The 23,973-nt window shown below is 44.4% G+C and overlaps 1 protein-coding gene across 2 annotated transcripts in view; it reads left to right on the top strand.

Moving 5' to 3' along the window:
* The first annotated feature begins 3,624 nt into the window (after window positions 1-3,624).
* The window catches only part of CXXC4 (CXXC finger protein 4), a 159,054-nt gene continuing 138,705 nt past the window's right edge, over window positions 3,625-23,973 (top strand). For both annotated transcript variants that reach the window (XR_010303303.1, XR_010303305.1), the window contains exons 1-4: window positions 3,625-3,837; window positions 15,807-15,947; window positions 18,403-18,703; window positions 20,255-20,434. The gene's annotated coding sequence lies outside the window, so the exon portion shown is untranslated. The remainder of the gene's footprint in view (window positions 3,838-15,806; window positions 15,948-18,402; window positions 18,704-20,254; window positions 20,435-23,973) is intronic.

Here is a 23,973-nt window from a genome sequence, read left to right as displayed (position 1 = left end):
CAGTTATCTCAGCCTTTCCTCATATGGCAGATTAGATACTAACTAAAATCAGCTCTACATCATCTGCAAACCTTCAAGCTTACAAAACTAAAGTTAAACTTCCATCTATAGGAAGTCACCTGAATAAATGGCTTTTTTTTCCCCCCTCCCAGGAGTATTGGCAACAAACCACGCTCAGCAAAAGCTGTAGCCATACAGCAGCTGTGATCATTCAGCTTCCCCTTTAAATGAGTAAAAATGAAGTTACATGACATTGGATGTTCATGCAGCTTGCATTTAGAGATCTGAGTGTGGCCTCAGTTATACTATGGCTTTCTATATGCTGTTTGTTTGTTTGTCTGTTTAACTCTAGAGTTATCTGCCTAAGAAACAATTTCTCCATTTCCAGACAAAGCCATAAATTTGGAAGGGACAAGTCCATGCAATAGACCAAATCAGGCACAAATTAAGCAACGAGTCTGAATAAGTCTAAGCTGCTATGTTGTGTACTTCTAGATTCCTCACCCTCTTCCTGACAGCGATAAAGGGATTGGGATTCCTTTCTGTGTAAATCCAGGAGGACAGCCAAAGCCTGCAGGGAAAATCTTGTCCCCTCTCACACTCCAGTATAGAATTTACACCTTCTTACACATCAGCTCTGAAATTAATCCTCTTGGTCTAAGTGAATCTGAAGGAGTCTAGCATGGCATAATTTACATGATGAGGGGCTGAAAGAGATGTGTAGCAAGAAAGATAGCAATCAGAAGGATGTAAGAAGATAGAAACTGAAGTGACTAGTCACTTACATATGTCAGCTAGCTTGCTTTAGATGGAATACTTCAGATTCACTTAGATTTGTGTGGGAATTTGATCCTTACTGTCTGAGGGAGAGAGCAAGACCTCATCATTATTTTCTGGTGCTAGATGAGTGAGATGTAACAATATCAACATTTTATAATTCCCATATACTGTCTTTTAGAAGGAGTTATGAAATGGATATTAGTTTATTTTTGAGTCTTATGCCAGGAAAACAATGCCCTCATGTAGATGTGAACAGAAATCATTGCAGCCTGTTAAAACAACTTAGGAAACATACTTTCCAATCTCAATGTAATTTCTAGAGGAAGGAGCTTTTTGACTTGACTGGTAAAGGTCTGAAAATGGTCAGGGAGAGTCATAGAGCTAAGTGAGGATCCCAATTACAGATTACCAATAACACAAACTCTGCTGCAGAGGGACCATACAGCTTCTGCAGCTCAGGAGCTGTGGCTGTGGCTAAAGTACAGGCATAAAACCCTCTCCTTTTCATTATTGTGTTTAATTATTGGCACAATGACTGAGCTGGAATACCTGCTGCACACTGGGGCCCTTTGTGCGAGCCCATCAGCAGGGGTTATGCAGGCCAAGGCCTCTGGTTTTGCCTTCTGAATATATTTTCAGCTGAATTTTGCTTTCCTGCAGATGCCTTTCTTTGCTATTTGCTCCTTATCTTCACTGGCTATTTCTCCTGCTCCACTAAAGATAAGCAACAGATGCAGCCTTACATGACGGCACCAGGGTTCAACCATCCAGCTGTGATCGTGAAGTTCTCACATGTGACTGTAAGACTCTTTGTGTTCCCATGAGGAGGTGAAGGTTGTCTGTGGAAGGCTGGAGCTGTGGAGCACAGACCTCTTGGAGATGAGCAGTGAATGTCTAGTCTCTTCCCTTTTTCATAAGGGAGCTTGCAGGTTTGGACAGAACAGCAGGAAACTGACAAGCTCTTCATTAAACTCAGGAATAAGGCATTAGTCCATGCTCTGGTCTTCTGATAACTGGTGTGCTGTTTGGTGTAGCATTGGGAGAATAAAAAGGACTGATTGGACAATCTCTGTGATCTGAGGCAGGAGGGTCCAGGCCCAGTGAGTTCTTTGGGGACCAGGGAATGCTCTCATACATGGGTACCCCCCTCTGGGTACAGTTTCAACACTTTATTGGATAAGGCAGTTAGTGCCATGATCGAGTTGATTGGACAGGGCTGGGTCATAGGTTGGACTGGATGATCTTGGAGGTCTCGTCCAACCTGGTTGGTTCTATGATTCAAGTACTAAAACCATAAAGAGAAAGGTATACTGGAAACTACAATGCTTATAGCTCAAATACTAGAGTCATGGAGAGAAAGGTGTATGACAAAGAATGCCCAGTGACTCTACTGATCAAAGAGCAGATTGTACTCACCCTAGCCAACTGACCAGCAAAACTCCTGAGATGTGTAGATTGCAGGGCTGGCAGGCACTTACCTTCTTAAGACAGGCATCCCCACCAGGAACTTCACCACCGTGGTGGTAAGACTGATGCCGCTCCAAGCCAGCTCCCTAGGCTCTTGGTATAGGTGGGTTCAGAATTCTGTGATGTATGGCCAGGATGTCCCAGAAGGCTGAATGAAGGAGAAGGGAGCTCCTCCTGTACTTTGGAATCTGTTCCATACCATCTTTCCCTACTGCTTATGTGCATTGTTGCAAGCCCCAGATCTTATCTCTGGTAACTGAGTGATTATTGGCCTGCTGTAACTTCTGATCAAACACATACCAACTCTTCCCTCTTACACTAGGACACATGGACAAGTAAGCATAGGCAAAATGAACACTCCGTGACCACAGTCATAACTGGAACCAGTCAGAAAACTAGGGAAGTGCAAGGAAACCTGTCCCAGGTTTTTGGCCCATTGGCAGTGCTGAGCTGCTCTAAGAGGATAGGAGAGAGACAGAAACAAGGTACTGGAGCCCCTCTCCACTGTCCTCATTGCTGTCTATAGCTACCTGACGTGAGGTTGTAGCCAGGTGGGGGTTGGTCTCTTCTCCCAGGCAACCAGCAATAGAACAAGGAGACACAGTCTCCAGTTGTGCTTGGGGAAGTCTAGGCTGGATGTTAGGAGGAAGTTCTTCACAGAGAGAGTGATTGGCATTGGAATGGGCTGCCCAGGGAGGTGGTGGAGTCACTGTCCCTGGAGTTGTTCAAGAAAAGCCTGGATGAGGCTTTAGTGCCATGGTCTGGTTGACTGGCTAGGGCTGGGTGCTAGGTTGGACTGGATGATGTTGGAGGTCTCTTCCAACCTGGTTGATTCTGTGATTCTATGATCAATAACCAATGATACAGGCAACTTCTGACTGATGCTGCTGAGGTGTCAGGGCTTGAGGTAATGCAGATAACTCCTCACTCACCTATTTCCTGACAGATCTGTGCCAGAGATTCATGTGGCAGCAAATTGCTACCTGTTGTAGAGGCATGAAGGATGACTTGTATATGTGAGGGCATAAGGTACCCTTTTGTCAACAGAGAAGCAGACAGACAAAAGCAAGAGTATGACCTGGAAATAGCTGCATGGTGAGGATGGGTAAAGTTGGCTAAAGCTGGTCTAGGGAAGGAGAACTGGCCACACAAATGCATCAGCAGAGCAAGCCTGCTAATAAGTAAGGAGGGGACAACACCCAACTCCTAAAATAAGGGATGATTGAAAATAATAAAAATCCTGTGAAGATAGCTGTTAGAAAGCAAAGCTGGGATAGCAGGAATAAATGCAAATCAGCTGGCCTACAGCAGGCTATCCGCAGGAAGGCAATAAAGCCACAAACTTAGTGAATTGCTAATCGCTGTTTCTCAGAAATCACCAAGAGCTGCCGCAGCTCCAGAGAGGGGGGAGGGGGAGAAGTGAAGGTGAAATTCCACCCTCAGCCCAGTGGGGCTGAGCAATTAAAGCCCAGTCAATCCAGCAGGAGTCCTCCGGGAAATAAACCAGCAAGAGAAGAGAGGAAAGAAAAATCTTTAAGGAAGGAGGAAATGATGAATGGTGGGGGGTGGCCCTCCACAGCTCTTCTCAAGGTGAGAGGAGCAGTGCAAAGTGAGTTCCTGAAAGTTAAGATTTGAACCCTGGGTTGTGATTTGGGGTCCTGTTTTGTTCCTTGGGCAATTTGTAAGGTCAGTGTAGGGGAAGCTTTGCATGGGTGTGTATCTGTAAGGCTCTTCTACTTTTTGCAACGAGAAATTAATCCTGCAAAGGGAGGCAGATGAATTCTACTCTGAGAGTTGATAAGATACTTAAACATTAATGATAGTAAATATTATAATACATACTGTGTAAAACTATACCAGTGTCACATTTAGGATTTAAATGAATGCAGGAGGAAAAAAGAACAGAGAATTGAAGGGACAATGCAAGTGGTAAGAGTTTGAAGTGTGTTTTAATTTCCTACTGTATGTAGCCTGTTTTTCAAACGTTTTCCTCATGTTATTTCATATCAAAACATCTGCTTTAGACAGCAGAGGCTAAGTTTTCAATTAGAGTCTTCTTCTAAGTAACCCAAGGGTCTTCCCTGAACCACAGAAACCTTCCCAGCTTAAACACTGCCAAAATCTGTAATGTCTCTGCAGAGCATTTAGGTTTTGTCAGGGCTTTGGCAAAATCCTTTTACTGAAATAGTGAATTCTGGTGATCTACAACTGAGCATGCATTTCTAGTTAGATCGAGACCATGGTAAGAATTGCATGTGGCTGAAAATAGGTGTCCTTTTTGCTTAGGTTTAATATGAAGATGAATCAGGTTTTGGATCAAGGTTTAAGTTTATTTGTGCCATCGCATGCCTGCTGCTCCCAGTGTGAGGGGACAAATGGGAGCAAAAGCCCTTGGAGGAGACAAGGACCTAATGCCTGAGTGACAGCAGTGAAGACTCCCTCCAGCATGAGGCAATGGTGTAGTTGAGTCTAGTTACAGCTGTGTGTGAGTGCTTTCAGGATTCATTGTGTGATGAGTTAGGCCAGAGAACAATTTCAGTTTTCACTTCTTGCTCTTGCAAGAATTTATTTCTTTTTTCCTTTTTTTTTTTCCCTGTGTTGTGAAGGGAGGTAGGGAAAAGGGAAGGAGAGATGGGATTTTGTAGGGTTTTTCATTCCCATTAATGTGATTCTGGCTGCAATTCAAATCAACAAAACCTGAGCGATACAGCAAATGTAACAAAGAAAGAAATGCCAAGAAAGCTGGCTGGCTGGAAAACAGGAGTGGGAAAATAAAGCAAGAAAAATTAGAATCAGATTGGAAAAATAAAAAACAAAATATTTGATGTGAGGACAGAGTGCGTGGGAAGAAAGGAAAGGCACAGAGAGAGCAGAGATTTCTAGCAGGTGTTGAAGCTGATGCACACATCCTTTGCACAACAGTGAGTGGCTAAGCAGGGAGAATACAAAGAAGCATGACTGACATAAGCACAGTCACCATGCCGATGAGCACAAGTGGCTGTATTTATTAATAGGCCAGAGGGAAGATCTGAATGCAACAGGAACACTCGCTGCCAGAGGTGAGCTCTATCACAGCAATATGTGGATGCAGGGTGGGAATTTGACATCTGATTATACTGCTCACTCTCTCTGGGGAAAAAGGGCTCTTGAGGCATTTTGGAGATGTGCTTCCCAAAGACAGCCCAGGTACTCTGAAACTGGATCAGGGAATGGTGGTTGTGTGCCTAGGGAAATGTGCTGGTAACGTTGCAAAAGTCCTCGGTAGTCCTGAGCTGCTGGGGACAGCTGTTAGAGCATATCATCAAGGAGGCCTCCCTTGACTGGAATTAAAGAGCAGCTTGCAACCAGAAGCCTCCCCAAAAGCTATGACTGCTTTCCAGAGCACCACAGCAGAGAACTACCCCCTGCCCCTGCTGAACAAAGCTGGGCTGCTATGGCTCCTGGAGGGGCAGAGCCTGTGTAGCTGTTCTCAGCTCATATGACATAGCTCAGACTTCCAGTGTTTAAATTGCCTGCTTTGTGCTTTCCCTTATTGCTAAAAGGTAGGGACAGATAGGAATGCATTCCCTTTTTCCTGTTCTTCATATGAACACCTGGGTACTTAACCCATTTCTCTTGCAGTGTAGCTGTTCCCTTTCTGTGGATTATCCTGGCCCCACCACCCTTGCCCTGTGTTAATCACTGAACACAGTAAACATGCAAATGGCCTGGGATGTTGTAGCACTGGGAATAGATATTCTCCTTGCTGATTGACAGCTGGGCTTCCACTGGCACATTGGATTTCATAGTATGAGGGTGAATGGCTATGTAGATAAATAGTTGAACTTTCCTAAACGTTTCAGAAGCTATTGTGTGTCTCTACACATTCACCCACACATGGGCTTCTGCTGCCCACTGAATGCATATGGTTTCTGCTTTAATTGTGGCTCTTCGTGTGTTGCTGTGGCTCTTCATCTCTTCCCTCCAGTGTTAAGGCCTTCTTCTGCACATTAAGCAGATGCCCAGTCTTGTGCTTCTTGCCTGTGCCATTTCTTTCCTTTGCAGAATATTGGCAAAGCCATTTGTCTGTTGAGACTGTAGCTGAAGTGCCTTGACTAATTTCATCTTTTTATTCAGTCCTTCTACCTGCCTATGGCTGCTCCTGCTTGAGAAATATCTGCCTCTTAGTTTTTTAATTTCCTCCCTTCTCCCCAAGTCAGGCTTCCAGCCCTCTTATTGCCTTGCAAAAGACTCTCTGCTGTGTTTGCACACATATTACACAGCACCTGGTGGCTGGAACCGATCTGACAGATGCAAATGTGAAAACTAGATCGTTGCTGAGATATTTAGGGGCAAACCCCCTTAACTTTGTCATCTTTTCATATTTGTGTTTCTTTGGGGGAATTCCTGGCTTTGGTTGCAAACACCTGAAGAAGTCCCTGTCTGAATTTTCGGTTGTTGTGTTTTTAGCAAGTTTCTGCAGGTCTTTGTGATCCCTATCTTAATTCTTTTATTTTTTTCTTTCCTTGTAGAGATGGTTAAGGGAAACTTGCAGGAATTTGGTTCATGAAGTGCACTGCCAAAAAAAAAAAAAAAGGTGGGATAGGCTAGCATAATAGCAAGTAGTGAAGAGGGAATTTAGTAGGCTGGAGGAGTTTTCTAAAGCCCTACTCAACATTTCATTTTATGATTCTTAATGACAAATGGTGATTGTGAATATTCATGAATTTTTCCCTGGGTTAATGTCATAACCTTTGCAGTAAAAAGGCTGCTTTCACCGGTAATAACTACCTTTCAATTTATTTATGCTTGTTGTGTTGTTGGTTTTTTTTTTTTTTCCTACAGAGATAGACCCCAAATTAACATTCAAAGTGTGAGAAAGTGATTCTGCATGCTCGTTTGCTGGGGGAAGGGAAAAATAGATGTTAAAGTCTCATCTTATGATTCTATGTTAGAATCATAGAATCAACCAGGTTGGAAGAGACCTCCAAGATCATCCACTCCAACCTATCACCCAGCCCTATCCAGTCAACTAGACCATGGCACTCAGTGTCTCATCCAGGCTTTAATTCAACACCTCCAGGGATGCTGACTCCACCACCTCCCTGGGCAGCCCATTCCAATGCCAATCACTCTCTCTGTGAAGAACTTCCTCCTAGCATCCAGCCTATACTTCTCCTGGCACAGCTTGAGACTGTGTCCCCTTGTTCTGTTGCTGGCTGTCTGGGAGAAGAGACCCATTCCCACCTGGCTACAGCCTCCCTTCAGGTAGTTGAGGTCCCCTCTGAGCCTTCTCTTCTCCAGGCTGAACATCCCCAGCTCCCTCAGCCTCTCCTCATAGGATTTGTGTTCCAGGCCCCTCACCAGCTTCGTTGCCCTTCTCTGGACATGTTTCAGCCCCTCAACATCTCTCTTGAATTGAGGAGCCCAGAACTGGACACAGGACTCAAGGTGTTGTGCCTGTATTGAGGCCGTGGGCTCTTTACTTTCAAACTTAGGAAGTTCTTTACAGTGAGGGTGATAAAACACTGGAACAGGTTGCCCAGGGAGGTTGTAGATGCTCCCTCTCTGGAGGTGTTCAAGGCCTGATTGGATGAGGCCTTGAGTGATCTGTTCCAGTAGGAGGTATCTCTGCCTATGGCAGAGAGTTGGTGCTAGATGATCTTTGAGGTCCCTTCCAACCTAAACCATTCTATGAAGCTCTTGGGTTCTTCTCTCGGTATTTTTAGAGTGCTAGAAAAGGTGTCTCTGTTCAGCTTTACTGAAAAGACAGCTCAGCATGTAGTATGGAGAATTTATCTCTGAGCATAAAGAATTTGCCTGTCTTTGTTTTTCCTGGTTATTCTAAGCATTAATTTAGCATTTTATCAGTAATTACCTTATATCCTTTCCCTTGGTCAGTATTCCCTCTTCTCCTCCCTTTTCCTGCCTATGATTATGTTTGGTGCCTTGCAGTCATTGTATCTTACTTTGCTGCACTGAACTGGCTGTGCCCTTTATCTGTCCATAAGCCTAATTTATTCAAATATTTTTGAATTGGCTTGCTCTGTGCACCATTTTACACTTATGTGCTATCAGCAAAAAACAATCTGACTTTAAAAATCATATCCCCTGCAGGCCATTTGTATAAAAGTTGAACAGAAGGAGGCACGGTGCTGAAATTGGCAAGTACTGCCTTGTTCCTGTTCCCTCTAGTCACCCTGAACCATGCCATTTTGCTGACACCTTGCTTCTTGTCCCATGGATAATTCCGAAGCCATTTGCTATTGCTCCTTTTTTTTTAGGCCATGCTTTACTGATTTCACAGATCAATCTCTTTGTGGGGTTTGACACCAAGTGGATCTCTTCCATCTGGATAAATTATGCCAGCCACTTCACTTTTGCCTCCGTTGAGCAAAACACAGAGAGAGCTTAAAGCACTTTTGACAGACATGATGTGAATCCAGCTGCCTTTCCTTCCCTGGGCTGCCTGTTTCTACATGTTGCATAACCCCATCCCATATTAATGTTTCCAATATCTGTTCTGTGGCTGCAGTTAGGATTACTGGTGAGTGGATCCCTAAATCCTCCCTTGATTTAAAAGAAGGAAAGAGGCGGGGGGGGGAAGTTGTGGGGCTTGTTTTGTTTGTTAGTGTTTAGGTTTTGGTGGCTTTGGTTTTTGGTGCTGTTTTATTCCATTTTGGTTTGGTTTGGGGGGATTTTGTGGGAGTTTTGTGTGGAGGTTTTTTCTAGTTTGGTTTTTTTTTTGTTTGTTTGGTTTTGTTTTAATATTATTATTTTTTAAAAGTAAAGCAGGAGTAGCTACTTTCTAGGTATGTCCAGATACACCTTCATCAGGAAGCCATCAAGCAATATTACTTCAGTTTTGCCAATTTCCCCTGCTATTTCCTCCCAACTTCGGAGATGCAGTTAATCTAAGTCTCAGGTCCTGTCAACTTTTAATAGTTGTAATTAACTAACTACCTGTCCAGATTGTATCATAAAGCCTTTTAACATTTAATTTTTTTCCCCCTCAAGAAAATGGATCCATGTTTCCAGGATGTGACCTTCAACTTCTTCTGTAAATACTCAAGCAAAGGATATTAATTCAGGCTCAGTGCAGCATCAGTCTCGTCTGTCACTGGCTTCTCACTCATTCCCTTTCGTGGCCCCACTGATTCCTTTCCCAGTCCTCTGCTTTCCCATATCAGATCAAAGATCTCTGTTGAGTTTCTTCATGTCCTTGCCATTTTTTAAAATGCATTTGCTGCTCCATTGTTTCTTGCTGGTGTTTACAATTGCTCTATTTCAAATGCAGTGTCACTGACAGCCCTGCTAGGTAATATCATAACAATGCAATGGAGGAAACTGAAGCCGTGGTGGTGAACTTCTCTGGGTCTGGATGTATTTACAGCGTGTGGTGTGAGACCAGGATCTGGCCTTGTGGGTGATACAGCTCATAAATTACCTGAGGCTTTTTAGCAGGATGCAGTGGCAATGCTGCCTGATGTTAAGAGCTCTAAACAGTGCTTTGTAGGATGTCCACAAGGATGCCTGAAACTTGTCAGAACACATTTTGGAGTAAAAACTTTTATTTTCTCAGGAAAAAAGTAATCTGACCTGGTTCTGAAATAAATCCTTTCCTTCCTAGAAGGTTGTTACTGCTGTACCTCTGTGCTATCTCCACAGGTGTTTGATTTACTGCAGTGTGCACCACCCTACTGTCATTCCAAGCTTGGGTCCTTATCTTATAAACGTTTGCCTTCTGTGCATGAAGATATTGCATTTCAGAGACCTGCTGTGAGGCCCTCCATACCCAGGGAGAGCATGGAGGGAGGTGCCTTGGGAGGGATGTTTCTTGTGTGCAAGTGAGGTGACTTCTGACAGCTCTGTGACCCAGAAAGCACCTTTGGGAGGCAGCTAAAACATGAACAGGCACCCAGGCCTGCAGGCATTGCTTGCCTGCTTTTGCAGATCATTAAGCAGATCAAGAGAGGGCAGAGGTGATGTAAAGCTACCACAGTTTATCTATGAGGTCTTCATAGCCTGCTTGACAGACAATCTCTGTGCAGGTTTGGCAGCTGGATGCAGAGCACATGCCACCTGTGCCAGAGCTTTGCACTGGAGCAGAGCTGTGTAGGTGTGGGTGAGGTGTCACAAGGCCAGCTATTTCTCCAGCAGAGATGTGTAGGCATGGCAGCTCCTATCTGTGCTCTGCTTCGGAGGGTGCATACACCTTGTAGCTGGGGGAGACAGTGTGTTTGCAGAAGCTGGTTTAGCCTAGCAGTAACTGCTCCTTCTCTCTCCCTCTCTCCCTTTCTCCCTCCCTCTTTTTCTATTTTATACCTTAATGTCCTACATCATTCTCTGTGTTGCTTAGTACCACATCTGGCATTCTTCCCTTCCTTGCCAGTTTATGTACACATTAAATTAGAAAGCCGCCTTGTACCAGACCAAGCTTTGCTTCCTCTGCCTAATGTAATCCACTCTGAGGTCTAGATAATTAAACTCTCTCACTATCACTGCTGTGGTCTTTTACATGTTCTGCTTCATACATGCTGTGTTTCAACCTCCTTCCTGGTCAAGTTGCACACAATGCTTTCCTTTTAGTACCTCTCCAGTGCAAGTATAATCCATGTCAGCTACAACCTAGTTTATCTCAGGCTTAATTTTTCCAGATAGGCCAGATTCTCTTTTGGAAATGTGAGTGAGATTCTGCAGCTGTGTTCCTACCTGCTTCTCTTAAGCAACTGTTTAGATATGAGGGTTTACCGAGGAGCGCGGGAGAACTGGATGTGGTGAAGATCAAGACAATATGCAGAGAGTGGCCCATGGATCTTGTCCTTTTATCCTCCTTTTCTTCCACTTCCCAGCCTCACCTCTGATTCCAAAAGGGCCTGCAGGCAGTTAGGGCTCAAACTTAGACACAGACTGAAATCCAGCTCTTTTTTTTTTAAAGTAAGTATTTGATTGTCAGGTAAAAAACTTCAGAGTAAGCCAGTACTCACTCCTTGGCGCTGACTAACAAACTGCAGTGGCAAAGCAAGCCAGTGAAGCTTGGCCAGAACCCTTCTGCAACCATGGTCTTTAGTGCAGCTCTGCACCACACATCCAGCACCACACACTTCAGCAATGTCAGCAGTAAAGCAGAGTAGGGTAGACAGACAGAGAGTGGCTCATGCTCTTACAAAACAGCTGTCACTTTTAAATAGCACTCATAAAGAACACTTTGAAAATTGTGGAGTCAAGCACTAGACATTAACCTGTGTAGAGCTGTCCTTTTGTCTGTTTCAAGTCCTGGTAAGTGGCAGTCTCATAGTATGTCCCAAAGAGCACTGTTAGGGGGCTCTAGAATGAAAAAGGAAGGGAGGGAAAACCAGAAATGTATCACTGATTCATTGTGCATGAAGCATGCTTAGCTCTAGCTGAGTCTTTCAATCTAAATTCAAAACCATTCCAATTTCATTTCAAAACAGCTATGAGGTGTACTACCATACACAGTTGTTTTCACAGCTGTCAAGGGTTAAGGCTGGGCTGGACTGGCCACTAAACCAGTGACAGATGCTCTCTGTTAACTCATCTGCCATCCAAAAGAGGAAGAGAAAGAGAATAAGGGAGAGACAAAAAACAAACCCAACTTGAAACTACTTTAATGAAAATATTAATAAGAAAACAGAATATACACAAATATATGCAAAACCAATACTGGCTCCAACCCCTTTGATGGCAATAAGTCATAGTTGCCACTGATGCTGTGGTGTAAGTCCCAGGTTGGACTCAGCAGTGGATGGGAACTGGATTCAGGAGCTCACGGATCAGGATCAAAGGCAGAACGAACCGAGTCCTCTTCAGACTCTGGCCGCTGAAGAGAAGAAGGACCTTGACCCTTGTGATCCCTCATCTTGGCACTGAATATGATGTGTATGGGGAATGGATACTTTATTGGTCAGTTGAAGGTTTCCTGTCCTGTCTGCCCCTCCCTGGAAGTGCATCCTTTTATTCTATACCCCCAGCGTGGTGGTGGAGTCACTGTCCTTGGAGGTGTTCAAGAAAAGACTGGATGAGGCACTTAGTGCCATGGTCGAGTTGACTGGGTAGAGCTGAGTGATAGGCAGGACTGGATGATCTTGGAGGTCTCTTCCAACCTGTTTGATTCTATGATTCTGTAAGGTTTAGCAACGACCTTGGGCTGCACACCAATCCCGGATGCTAACTGGAAACACTGATTGTTATCACTCCTAGAAGCAGAAGCTGTCTGCCAGACCGTGCTGTTAATTTCAGAAAGTGCCGCAACTGACAAGAGACTGAGCTCAAAAGTGAAATCACTGCACAGAATCAGTTCTGTTCTGACTCAGACCAGGACATCAGCTAAGCATTTTCAGTCAGCAGAAGTGTAAATAATGTAAAATACCATATCTCCTCAGGAAAAAAAGAAACCAAAACCAAACAAATGAAAGAAAAAGCTGATTCTCTTTGTTGCATTCTGTAGTGCAAATACCACTAAGCTCCTGGCCAAGCTGGCAGCTCATGATTTGGACAGATTCACTCTGTGCTGGATCAAGAACTGGCTGGATGGCAGAGCCCAGAGAGTGGTGGTGAATGCTGCCACATCCAGTTGGCAGCTGTCACTAGTGGTGTGCCCCAAGGATCAGTGCTGGGCCCAGTCCTGTTCAATATCTTTATTGATGACCTGGACGAGGGGATTGAGTCCAGCATCAGTAAGTTTGCAGATGACACCAAGCTAGGAGCAGGTGTTGATCTGTTGGAAGGTAGGAGAGCCATGCAGAGGGGCCTGGACAGGCTGGATGGGTGGGCAGAGGCCAATGGGATGAGATGGAACAAGGCCAAGTGCAGGGTTCTGCACTTTGGCCACAACAACCCCAAGCAGTGCTACAGGCTGGGGACAGAGTGGCTGGAGAGCAGCCAGGAAGAAAGGGACCTGGGGGTACTGGTAGAGAGTAGCTGAAGATGAGGCAGCAGTGTGCCCAGGTGGCCAAGAGAGCCAATGGCATCCTGGCCTGCATCAGGAACAGTGTGGCCAGTAGGACAAGAGAGGTTATTCTGCCCCTGTACTCAACACTGGGCAGGCCACACCTTGAGTGCTGTGTCCAGTTCTGGTCCCCTCAATTCAAGAGAGATGTTGAGGTGCTGGAACATGTCCAGAGAAGGGCGATGAAGCTGGTGAGGGGCCTGGAACACAAACCCTATGAGGAGAGGCTGAGGGAGCTGGGGTTGTGCAGCCTGTAGAAGAGGAGGCTCAGGGCAGAGCTCATTGCTGTGTACAACTACCTGAAGGGAGGCTGTAGCCAGGTGGGGGTTGGTCTCTTCTGCCAGGCAACCAGCAACAGAAAAAGGGGACACAGTCTCAAGTTGTGTTGGGGGAGGTCTAGGCTGGATGTTAGGAGGAAGTTGTTGGCAGAGAGAGTGATTGGCATTGGAATGGGCTGCCCAGGGAGGTGGTGGAGTCACCATCCCTGGAGGTGTTCAAGCAAAGCCTGGCTGAGGCACTTAGTGCCATGGTCTGGTTGACTGGCTAGGGCTGGGTGCTAGGTTGGCCTGGCTGATCTTGGAGGTCTCTTCCAACCTGGTTGATTCTGTGATTCCCTTTCTGGTATTACAGCTTGTAAGGCAGTGCCTTGCTAGTATCACTCTCTTCTCCTCCCTGCCTCTCCTCCCTTCCCTCCTCTCCGGGCCGAGCGCGTCCCTGCTTGTCTCATAGTGTGTGTGCGGGAGATGGCTCCTGGCTGGCAGGGAGCCGTGAGCTGCGCCGTGCGGCCTGCTTCGGCCTTGTAGGCCTGAGGTGGGGAGCGCAGGTTTGGCCTGCTCTGGGGCCTGCTGAGAGCGGAAGGGATGAATGGGTAGATTCAGGGAGAGCAGTGGATGTAGTCTGCCTTGACCTTAGCAAGGTCTTTGACACCGTTTCCCATGACATTTTAGTGAGCAAGCTGAGGAAGTGTGGGATGAAGAGCGGACAGTGAGGTGGGTTAGGAACTGGTTGCAAGATAGAGTTCAGAGGGTGGTGATCAATGGTGCCAGGTCCTGCTGGAGAGCTGTGACTAGTGGTGTCCCTCAGGGGCTGGTCCTGTTCAACATCTTCATCAATGCCATTGATGAAGGCACAGACAGAGTCTGCTCAGCAAGTGTGCTGCTGACACCAAGCTGGGAGGCTTGGCTGACACAGCTGAAGACTGTGTGGCCATCCAGAGAGACCTGGACAGACTGGAGAGCTGGGCACAGAGGAACCAGATGAAGTTCAGCAAGGACAAGTGCAGAGTCCTGCACCTGGGGAGGAATAACAAACTGCACCAGTACAGGCTGGGAGGTGATCTGCTGGAGAGCAGCCCTGTGGAGAGGGACCTGGGGGTCCTGGTGGATAAGAAGTTAACCATGGCACAGCAATGTGCCCTTCTGGCCAAGAAGGCCAATGGGATCCTGGGGTGTATTAGGAGGAGTGTGTCCAGCAGATCAAGGGAGGTTCTACTGCCCCTCTACTCTGCCCTGGTGAGACCTCACCTTGAATACTGTGTTCAGTTTTGGGCCAGTTGAAGAGGGACAGGGATCTGCTGGAGAGGGTCCAGTGGAGGGCTAGGAGGATGACTAGGGGACAGGAGGGCATGGCTTATGAGGAGAGGCTGAGGGACCTGGGGCTGCTTAGTCTGGAGAAAAAAAGGCTTAGAGTGGATTTGATAAATGTTTATAAGTATCTGAAGGCTGGGCAGGAGCAGAGGACAGGCTCTGCTCACTGCTCCCTGGGATAGGACAAGGAGCAATGGGTGTAAGTTGCAGCACAAGAGGTTCTGCCTCAACACAAGGGGGAACTTCTTTACTGTAAGGGTCCCAGAGCACTGGAACAGGCTCCCCAGAGAGGTTGTGGAGTCTCCTTCTCTGGAGCCTTTCAAGGCCTGTCTGGATGTGTTCCTCTGTGATCTGTGTTAGATAGGATTGTCCTCGTCTGGCAGCAGGGTTGGACTCTGTGATCCCTTTGGGTCTCTTCCAACCCTGAACATCCTGTGACCCTATGATCCTGTGATTCTAGATGGTTTTAGTCTGAAAAAGTTGGCTTAGCTCCTGGATTCATTCTGCCTGATTGCCTTTTGCATATAAGCACTAGTAAATAGAATCTTTCTTCAAACTTCCAGTCAGTGTGCAGCATTGTCATTCTTACTCTTCAGAAGGAGTAAGTGGCATTTCTCTCCTCCAGTCCCAGGCAGCTCATGGCCCCAAAGTGGGACAGAGTGGCTTGGGGCCTGTGTAAAGCAACATCTTGCCTCAAGAACTGATACTATTTAGGGGCCAAAATAAGTAAAATTGCTTGAGATTTGAGTGTGTTGTGTCTGGTCAGGATTCTCTGGGAAGGAAGGTATTGTGTTTGGTCAGGATTCTCGAGGAAGGAGGCACCTAAGTGGTGTTTGTGGGGAGACAGCAATGCAAATCATCTCTGTGTGGCTCTCACTGGAAGCTTGGCTAGACAAGGTATCCATACCACTGCCTGCTCATGTAGCTGACCCAGCCTGCCACCACTGCAGCCAGGAAGACTTTGTGAGGATCCTGATTGTCTTCTACTACTCAGATGTAAAAATCAGCTTTCTTTTTTATTGCAGCTAAAGGGCCTTCTCAAGGAGTCACCTGTGTGCTTCTTCCCGAGCAGCAGCCAGCTCATCAGATCGTGGGCTGTATCTTTCCACCTCTGGATGCAGAAGAGAATCAGCCAGCTGCCTCCACACCTCCTTCTCGCTGAGCAGGTAAGTGACTGTCACTGTTGCACTTCCCAGCCCCCCTGGGAGGCTGACAAACAGAGCTGTGCTCCTGAGACCTGAACGTGTAATTTGCCACACGCAATTTGTGTCGCATCATACCTAGCTGGAGCTCTAGTTCCTGGAGTACCCAAAATATATCTCCTAATAGATCGTGTCATGTCAAAAATGAAATGGAAGGTGATAGTAATTGTGGGCTATATAATTAGAAAGCAAGAATCAGAATGTCTGGCTAATGGCAGCACCTGGGATACCTGCATGAAAAAAGCTAATCAAAAGTCTGCTTTAAATCCAGGGAAATCTACTTAGGGCTGTTTCTGCCCCTTTAAAAAACTGCTCAGAGTATTGCAAATTATGCTTTTGATCACACTTCTGATGGTGTAAACCACATGGAAATCGGGCATAAGACAATAATCTGACTTTTTGAGAAGGTCACATCAACTTAAAGTGCAAAACTGCGCAGAGTAGCTTTTCCTAAGTGTAGACACCTGCCTCTAAAATCATGGTGAATCCAAATTAATAAATTTGCTTGATGTTTTGGAGTCCAAAAGTCTGTCAGAAGTACAGGGAGGACAAGGAGGGAGAAGCAGCTTTAAGGCTGTGGAGAAACAAAACCTTTTGTCTCTGCTTTTAAATATTTCTGACGAGCCCTGATTGAACATGGGATGAAAAGCTGCTGTCTTGAGATTTGAGGAAAACAAAGGATATCTGTTTCCACTGTTACACTGAAAAGTTTTTGCTGCATGAAAGGTCATCCCTCTTAAGCTTCTTCAGACTTGTGGCTTAGATTTCAGGGGAACACAGCTGCTGGTACCACAGGAATCTATTATCAGTAGGCTGTGGTGTCTCTGAGTAGTCCAAGTGGTCAGGAACATTAATTCTTTGTTCTTTATAGCAAATTGACACAGTATTTTGTGTGCAATATTTCACAAATGAGGTTTTGGCTTTTAAGTGTGCTCTGATGGCATAGAAGGGTGTCATGTTTTGACTCAAACTCTCTGTTATTACATGATGAGAACAGCAGGGTAGTGATCTGAGGTGTTACACCGAGACTGGCAGTCACAGCATAAGTGCAAGCAGGGGGCTCTTCTAGAATCAGGCCCTCAGATTTGATGTTGCTTTTGAGCTGATGTTTCTCTCTATTATCTGGATTGTCAAAAGTGCTCCTAGAATTTATGAGAGCTTGTCATGACAATTGTTTGAAAAAAAATAAACCAAAAACTTCTAGAAAACATTCTTCTGTCAAAACACAGCATTTTACAAAAACACAAAATGTTTCATGGGAGTGTATTGGTTTCAAGGAACATTTCTCAGGCAAAATTTCTCAGGGCTAGGCTGTAATTTTTAGTAAAGAAAGGGAGGAGAGGATGACTACCTGGAAAATAGTATGACCAGGTGTGGCATGCATGATGCCATAGATTGTCCAGCCTGGATGCAGAGATGATTTGTACTACATGCCTGCCTATCTTCCTGCATCTCCCACTTTCTGTCAGCCTTGTCAGAGATAATTTGTCATGTGAATGGTTCACCTTTTCCCAGTCATGAGAATTACTGTGCAGGTCAGTGGTTAGAGTCCTGGTATTCACCATAGGGGACAGAGACTGAAGTCCCAATGGGGATAAAGGCAGAGGAATGAATTTAAACTCAGCTTTTCCTCTTCTGAGCAGGCAAGCTGGCCACCTGACCATTAGCAGTCCTGTGGTGGATATGGCCAGATGTCCCTCTCAACTTTTTCACATTTAAAAACATTTCTGTTTGACACTGGAATGAAAGTCAGCTCTGAAACTGAGCTTTCTTTCCTGTCCCTGAAGCAAAATAGTTGTGTTACTGATATTGTCTCTCCAAGTGTATAGTCCATCAGGTAAAACTGAAATGAAAAGCTGTAGTTCAGTAGATGCTAGACCAACTCATGCATCAGAATGAAAGTTTTCTGTGTTTGGGTGAGCAGAGGGGAAACCTTTATGCCTACTAAGGAGTATCTTCATTTGTACTCATGTGCTCTCCTCCAAATTTTGAAGATGGCATAGCTCTTCTATAAAGAGTAGCTGTTACTGTGGTGTTTGTAGTAAGAACCAACAGTTAGCTTCACTGTGAAGACAGGAAATAAGGTTTAAGACAACAGTGGGCTCTGGCTGGTGCTGTGTTTGAGTTACATGGCATGCCAACAAAAAATAATGTTATAATTAACAAAGCATAGTTAAGCTCTCACTCACAGTTTTGGGTCAAGAACATCCTCTTGTACTTTTGCACTATTATATATGAAAGTAAAGGGGAGCAGAACTGTGGTCTGCTTCCCCCTCACCTCATTTCATGCTGTTTGTTCTTCAAAACAGGTGGGAAGGGATAAGCAAAATCTTCTGGGCTCTGTTGTTGTAGGAGGCTACTTCATAGACAAGTTATACAGGAGCTGTGATCTCTGCTTTTTCTCTCCCTTCTCCCCTAGGCTCCTTCATGGCCAACTGTAGCCTATCCTGCAGGAATTATTTTCAACAAAGTCAAGTATCAATGACATCTTCATGATAAACCACTTAAACACAGAATGAAGATTCACCTTTAGATGGAAAACAAAATCATGAAGAGGCAAACTCTGCTTTCCCTGATATGCTTATAAATCTGGTGCAGCTCTACTGAAGTCAAGAGCTAAAATCAAAAGGAGAGCCTAGAAACTTTACCTTCTGGCTCAGAAAATAAGATTCAACAAGGAGCCTGATTCATCATCAAGGAAATCCAAGTCAACACCAAAGGTACATATTAATTTGCTAATTTGATTTAGTACTTGACTTGTGAGGCAAAGTGACCCACTGAAACATTGACTGGGCCACCTGAGCTGCTCTTAAAATGATATATTATTGAAGACAGGCATTGCTCTAACTGCAGAAGGGTGCAGCTTTGGATGTATCATTACTGCAGTGACTGGGCAGCCTAGTCCCAGACTGGCATGAAAGTATTGTGGGTGCTTAAAAAAAATCCAGAGAATTAGGACAGGTTTTATCCCAGATAGTTTTCTGTGTGCAGGGGAACCACACAGAATTCAGGACTTAATCCACAACTACCAAACTTGTAGGGGATCTTTATCCTGTGTCTGGATGTCCAAGCCTAGCAATGTATGGCCCTCCAAGCTTCCAGTGTTGGAAATCTCAGCCATCAGTGAAAGGTGTGTATCCAAATGTCCTGCTGTGGCTGATGGCCTGGCCCCAAAACCTGTTTGTTTGACCCCTGTGGTGAAATGGATGGAACAATTTTCACAGGCAAGTTGCTTGAATGGCTTTGGAGTGGAAATGAAAATCTGTCTGGCATGTTTGGTGGTTGAAGCTATGGGTGAACAGATATGTCAGATTTCCTCACAGGAACTCCACATAAGAGGTATGACCCAGTCTTAGGGGGGAAGATATATGAGAGATTTGTTTTTTATTATTTATGAATCATTTCTTTGTAGCAGCTGTATGAATTTGAACACAATGATAGAAGGGGTTTCTTTTATTTATTTGAAATTAGAGAAAGAAGATCTATGGGATTGGTGCATTCCAGCTGAAAATCTCCAGTAACCTGTTGTGTTAAGTCTCTTCCAACCTGGTTGATTCTATGATGTCATTAAAATATTTTAAACTAAACAGGATATAATATTTTTTATGAATGGCTAGCTTGTGAAGGCAGTAGTTTCCTACCACATGCAATAAAAAGCATTTCACATGCATGAAAAACTGGTGTACCAAATTTCAGGCTATAAATAAGGCAATTGTAAAATGTAAATGCTTAGAAACACTGGCAAAAATCAGCCAACAAAGCAGGGATCAGAAATTTATATCCTCGTTACTGGTAATTACAGTCACATTCTTTACTGAACTGTATTCCCAGCCAACACATAAAAGTGTCCTAATGCATTACCTGCTTAGAACGAAGTCACCCCTCACACACATGTGCCAGAAAGCGAATCTGCAGCTGTGTGACCATGTTAGCACATGGAGCTCTGCATGCTCTGTTGTAAATGTATCTGTCTACCTTTTAAGCAAAGTAGCTGAAAGCCCCTCAGGGTGTTCTTACGAAATGTAAATTCCCTGACTTGGAGACCTCAGCATAAAATCGCTGCTTTTAGTGGATGGCAGTTTAACACTCTCCTTTCCATAACAGAAAAATAAAGGGAGGAAAAAGGAATGCAGTCCCATGTTTTTTTTTTTTCCTTAGGTACACTCAGCATTTCTCTTTTTACTTCTTCTTTGACCAAAGAAAACCAGTTCACACATCTATTTAAAGTAGCTTGCTTATCCTTTTTTTCTTTCTTTCTTTTTTTCCCCCAGGAATACGCAATAAATTCTTAATGCCATTGTGACAGATCAGTCTCAACCTGTCAATAATTCATATTTGATACTTCCGCTGTTTCAGAAGGGATTGTGGAAAGATGAGCCTTCTTTTGGGTCCAGATTGACACCTCCTGCCAAGACTGTTAATATACCTAAGGAAAAAAAAGAAGCACACAGGTAGGAGCTTTACTTCATTAGTGGTCTTCTTGCTTTGACAAATGAACCATGTGCGTTTTCTTTGAACGATGTGCACACACACACCGGATGAATACAGTCTTTAAAAGTCCAACTAACTAGATTCAGACACACAAAGAAACCATCCAGGGAATATAGAAAGCACCCACGTATTTGGCTTCAGTAGAACAGTTGCAATTCCTTCATATCTCCAAATTGAGCCCCTTTCAGTGTAGAGTGGGATGCCAAGTGTTGTTTCTCCAGTTCTAAGGCTGATAAGCTGTAGCCATGGAGCAAGACAGGTGCTCCTGGGAAGAGAGCTTGCTGCTTGGAAAGCTGTGGTGACTTCAGCAGTCAGTGCAGTCAGTCATTCAAGTCTTGAATTATTTTTGTAGTAAGTGTAGTGCTCTTGATGGGACAGCAAGCCTGGGGTGTGTTGGAGAAGATGGGAGGAAGATACTACCTACCCCAAAGCAGCCAGATGAGCTGAAGTCCTCACTTCTGCTAGCTGAATTCTGGATGCTCTCAATATGGAAAATGAGATATCTAAGACAAATCACTGAAGTCAGGACCCTAAAGTTTTGTGCTTGATCTTTCTGAGCACTTTAAGGCTTTAAAAAGCAAGCATTGGTATTCAGTGCATTTAAAGATCACTGCATGTCTTTCTTGGCTGAATGGACCCACTGTCCTAGCACTGTTTTCCAACCTTTTTCAACTTGAACATTCCTAAACATTCCCCAGTGGATAGGCAGATGACCTGGGTAGCAGGTGTAAATTTTCTTCCTTTTCTCAGTTATATTTTCTCATCCTATTGGAAGTAGTTAAAGGAAAACCACCAATGTTGATGAACTTCAATATTCTGATTCTCTTTGGGATCTTTAAAGAGCACAATGCTAAACTGACATTGAATTTTAAAGCGTAGTGATGCTCTATGTGAAAATGTTCTCCAGGTTTCTTGTGTATGGTACCAGTGATGATGTAAACAAACAGCTTTCTTCCATTTAGAAGTTAAAATGCTACTTTTACTTGCCCAGCTCTCCAAATGTGACTGGGCTCTTATGGTCACCTCTCTGTTCTTTTTATTTTTCTTCACTACCTCTCTCTTTCTGTCTTCCTTCCCTCCATTTGAAGTAAACTACTTAATAGACTTGACAATTAATATTGTTTGCCGCTGTACAAACATAGTGGAAGAAACTGCCCCTTCCCTGAAGGTCTTCCCTAGTGATCTAAAGCTAGAAAGACCTGATAGAGATGCATTAGAATGGGTCTTGCCAGGTCAGTGATGCTGTCAGTAGATTTTGGCTGGTGGGGCTGATCAAGCAATTTAGCAGAAAATTTCATTGATAATGCACAAATTGAAAGTTTATTCAGCACCAGCTCAGGGATGTGTACAGAAGCTGGGGAGACATTCCTCATGATATGCTAAGAAGACAAGTTGTTCTCATCCTGTTCTCAGGGCTGTGTATGAACTGCTTCACAAAGCTTTATCATAAGGCTAAGGAAAGGGTGTGGGTCCTACCTACCCCTTCAAGGAACAGGTAAGGGGAAAGCCATCTGAGCCCTCCAGTTACATCATGCATTCTTCCTGATGTGCAGCACAAGCCTTTGTTTCAGGTTAAACTAGATGATATAAGCACAAGACACATCATTATCTAAGAGAATCTGTTAATACTCATAATCAATAAATGGGGGCAGGACTGATTCTGTTCACAAAATGATGCACAGTGTTTGCTAACTGCTGTTCATGTCTAAGTACTGCGTGTTACTTGCTGTGATGGTTTGGGTGTTACCCACCCCCACCCCCCCCCACTTTGGAAATCACCCAGGCTGGACTCAGCAGCTCTGGAAATTGAATGGAGCTTTATATTTACAGCTTAGCACAATATACAGGCAGATGTTTACAATATGTATAGAAATATACAAGTTAAAAAGTAATACAGAAACACAACAGCCCTCCCAGAAACCTGAGTCCCCAGGAGGGGCTCCCAACCACCCTTCCACCTTCCTCCCACCCCTCTACCTTACTCAAGACTTTGCCTTACACTCAAGATAGTTTGGAAGGTCAGGCAGGGGGCTTAGGAAGCAGATGGATTAGTCACACAGACAGCAGGTTAGGTTAGAGAGAGAAGTTCAGCCCAAAGCCCAGACAGTGTGACTCTGTTATCTGTGTTTGTGTTCTTATACATCTCAGCAAGCCTATGAGTAAAGTAGACATCACCATTGTTTCCTTTTCACAGCCTGTAATCTCATTCTACTCACCAAAATTTTCTAGCTAGACTCAGACTAGCACACTTGCACATCAATTACTGCCACAGTTTGAGAGAATTATTCCATAATTAATTGGCCTCTAAAACAGTCTGCTGTATCTCTTTCACATTTGGGAAGTGCTACTCAACATCCTATTTTTCATACAAGTTTTTTTTTGTACAAGCTTTGCCAGAACTCCTTGAACATGTCATCTTGGCAATAAAAACTTGGCTTAGGAATAGCTGCAAGAAATGAGGTAGTCTGAAAAGTTTTAGAAACAATGAAATATCACTATTAAATGTAAAATTAATGTGGCATTCCTACATCATGAAATCCTTCCTACCAAACTAGAAACCAGGCAATACTGTAAAAAGTTTGAATGCAGACTACTTAATAATTTATGTAGCAATTCAGAAACTGGTTCAAGTCTTAGAAAGACAAATTTATCTGAATCCATTTGAACAGTATGACTGACATAATGGCATAAATAATCACCTGTGCAAACCCAGCATCCTTCACCACTGTGGATCCCAAAGTAAAACTTCAACTGTGGGAATGAAGCCAGAGCTTCAGGCACCTGTGCCAGCTCTGTTATAGACCCAGTCTTCCTCACTGCCTCTGGTGAGCTGTAGGGATAAAGTGTCACAGAGGAGTGGGTCAGCTGCTGTTAGGAAAGAAGTGTCTACTCTGCGGAGAGTTGCAAAGCAGAGAAAGGCAGGCAGAGATACAGTTATTTATGTGGCATATAGCTCTTTATTATCTCTAATGACTGAAAATAGGGGGAATGATTCTAAGTCTCATTTGAAAAAGCATCACAAATAGTAAATAGCCCAGGCCCCACTTCAGAGGGCTTGGTTTTCAAGAGCCAATCTCCCAGCACCAGTCTGGGCAGCACTCAACATGCAGGACTCCTGGAGAATCTTTGAATTTATTTGGGTGCTTACATGGGAGCAGAAATCTTCTGAAAATCTAGTCCCATCTGCAAGGGGTGCAAGGCCTTTGGGAAATTCCAGCCAGTAGCTGGATTGTACAGCAAGAGATCACAAAACAGCCTTGGTGTAAATCAGTTTCATGCACTGCTAATCCACACCCACTATCCAGATGAAATAAGTAAAAGCTCTTAGTGCATTACACTGATGCAAGGCCCAAGATAATACAAGGGAAACTCTCCCATAAGCCAGAACACCACCTGGCTGAGGTGATGTGCACTGATGGTCATGGAATGTGTCCTGAGAAAGGCAACAAAACTGACGAGGGGCCTGGAACACAAGCCCTTTGAGGAGAGGATGAGGGAG

Source organism: Pogoniulus pusillus, chromosome 9 (genome assembly GCF_015220805.1).
Source record: "Pogoniulus pusillus isolate bPogPus1 chromosome 9, bPogPus1.pri, whole genome shotgun sequence".
In the NCBI taxonomy this organism is placed as follows: Eukaryota; Metazoa; Chordata; class Aves; order Piciformes; family Lybiidae; genus Pogoniulus; species Pogoniulus pusillus.
Note: the sequence above shows the minus strand (reverse complement) of the source record. Positions and strands in the feature narration are given on the sequence as shown.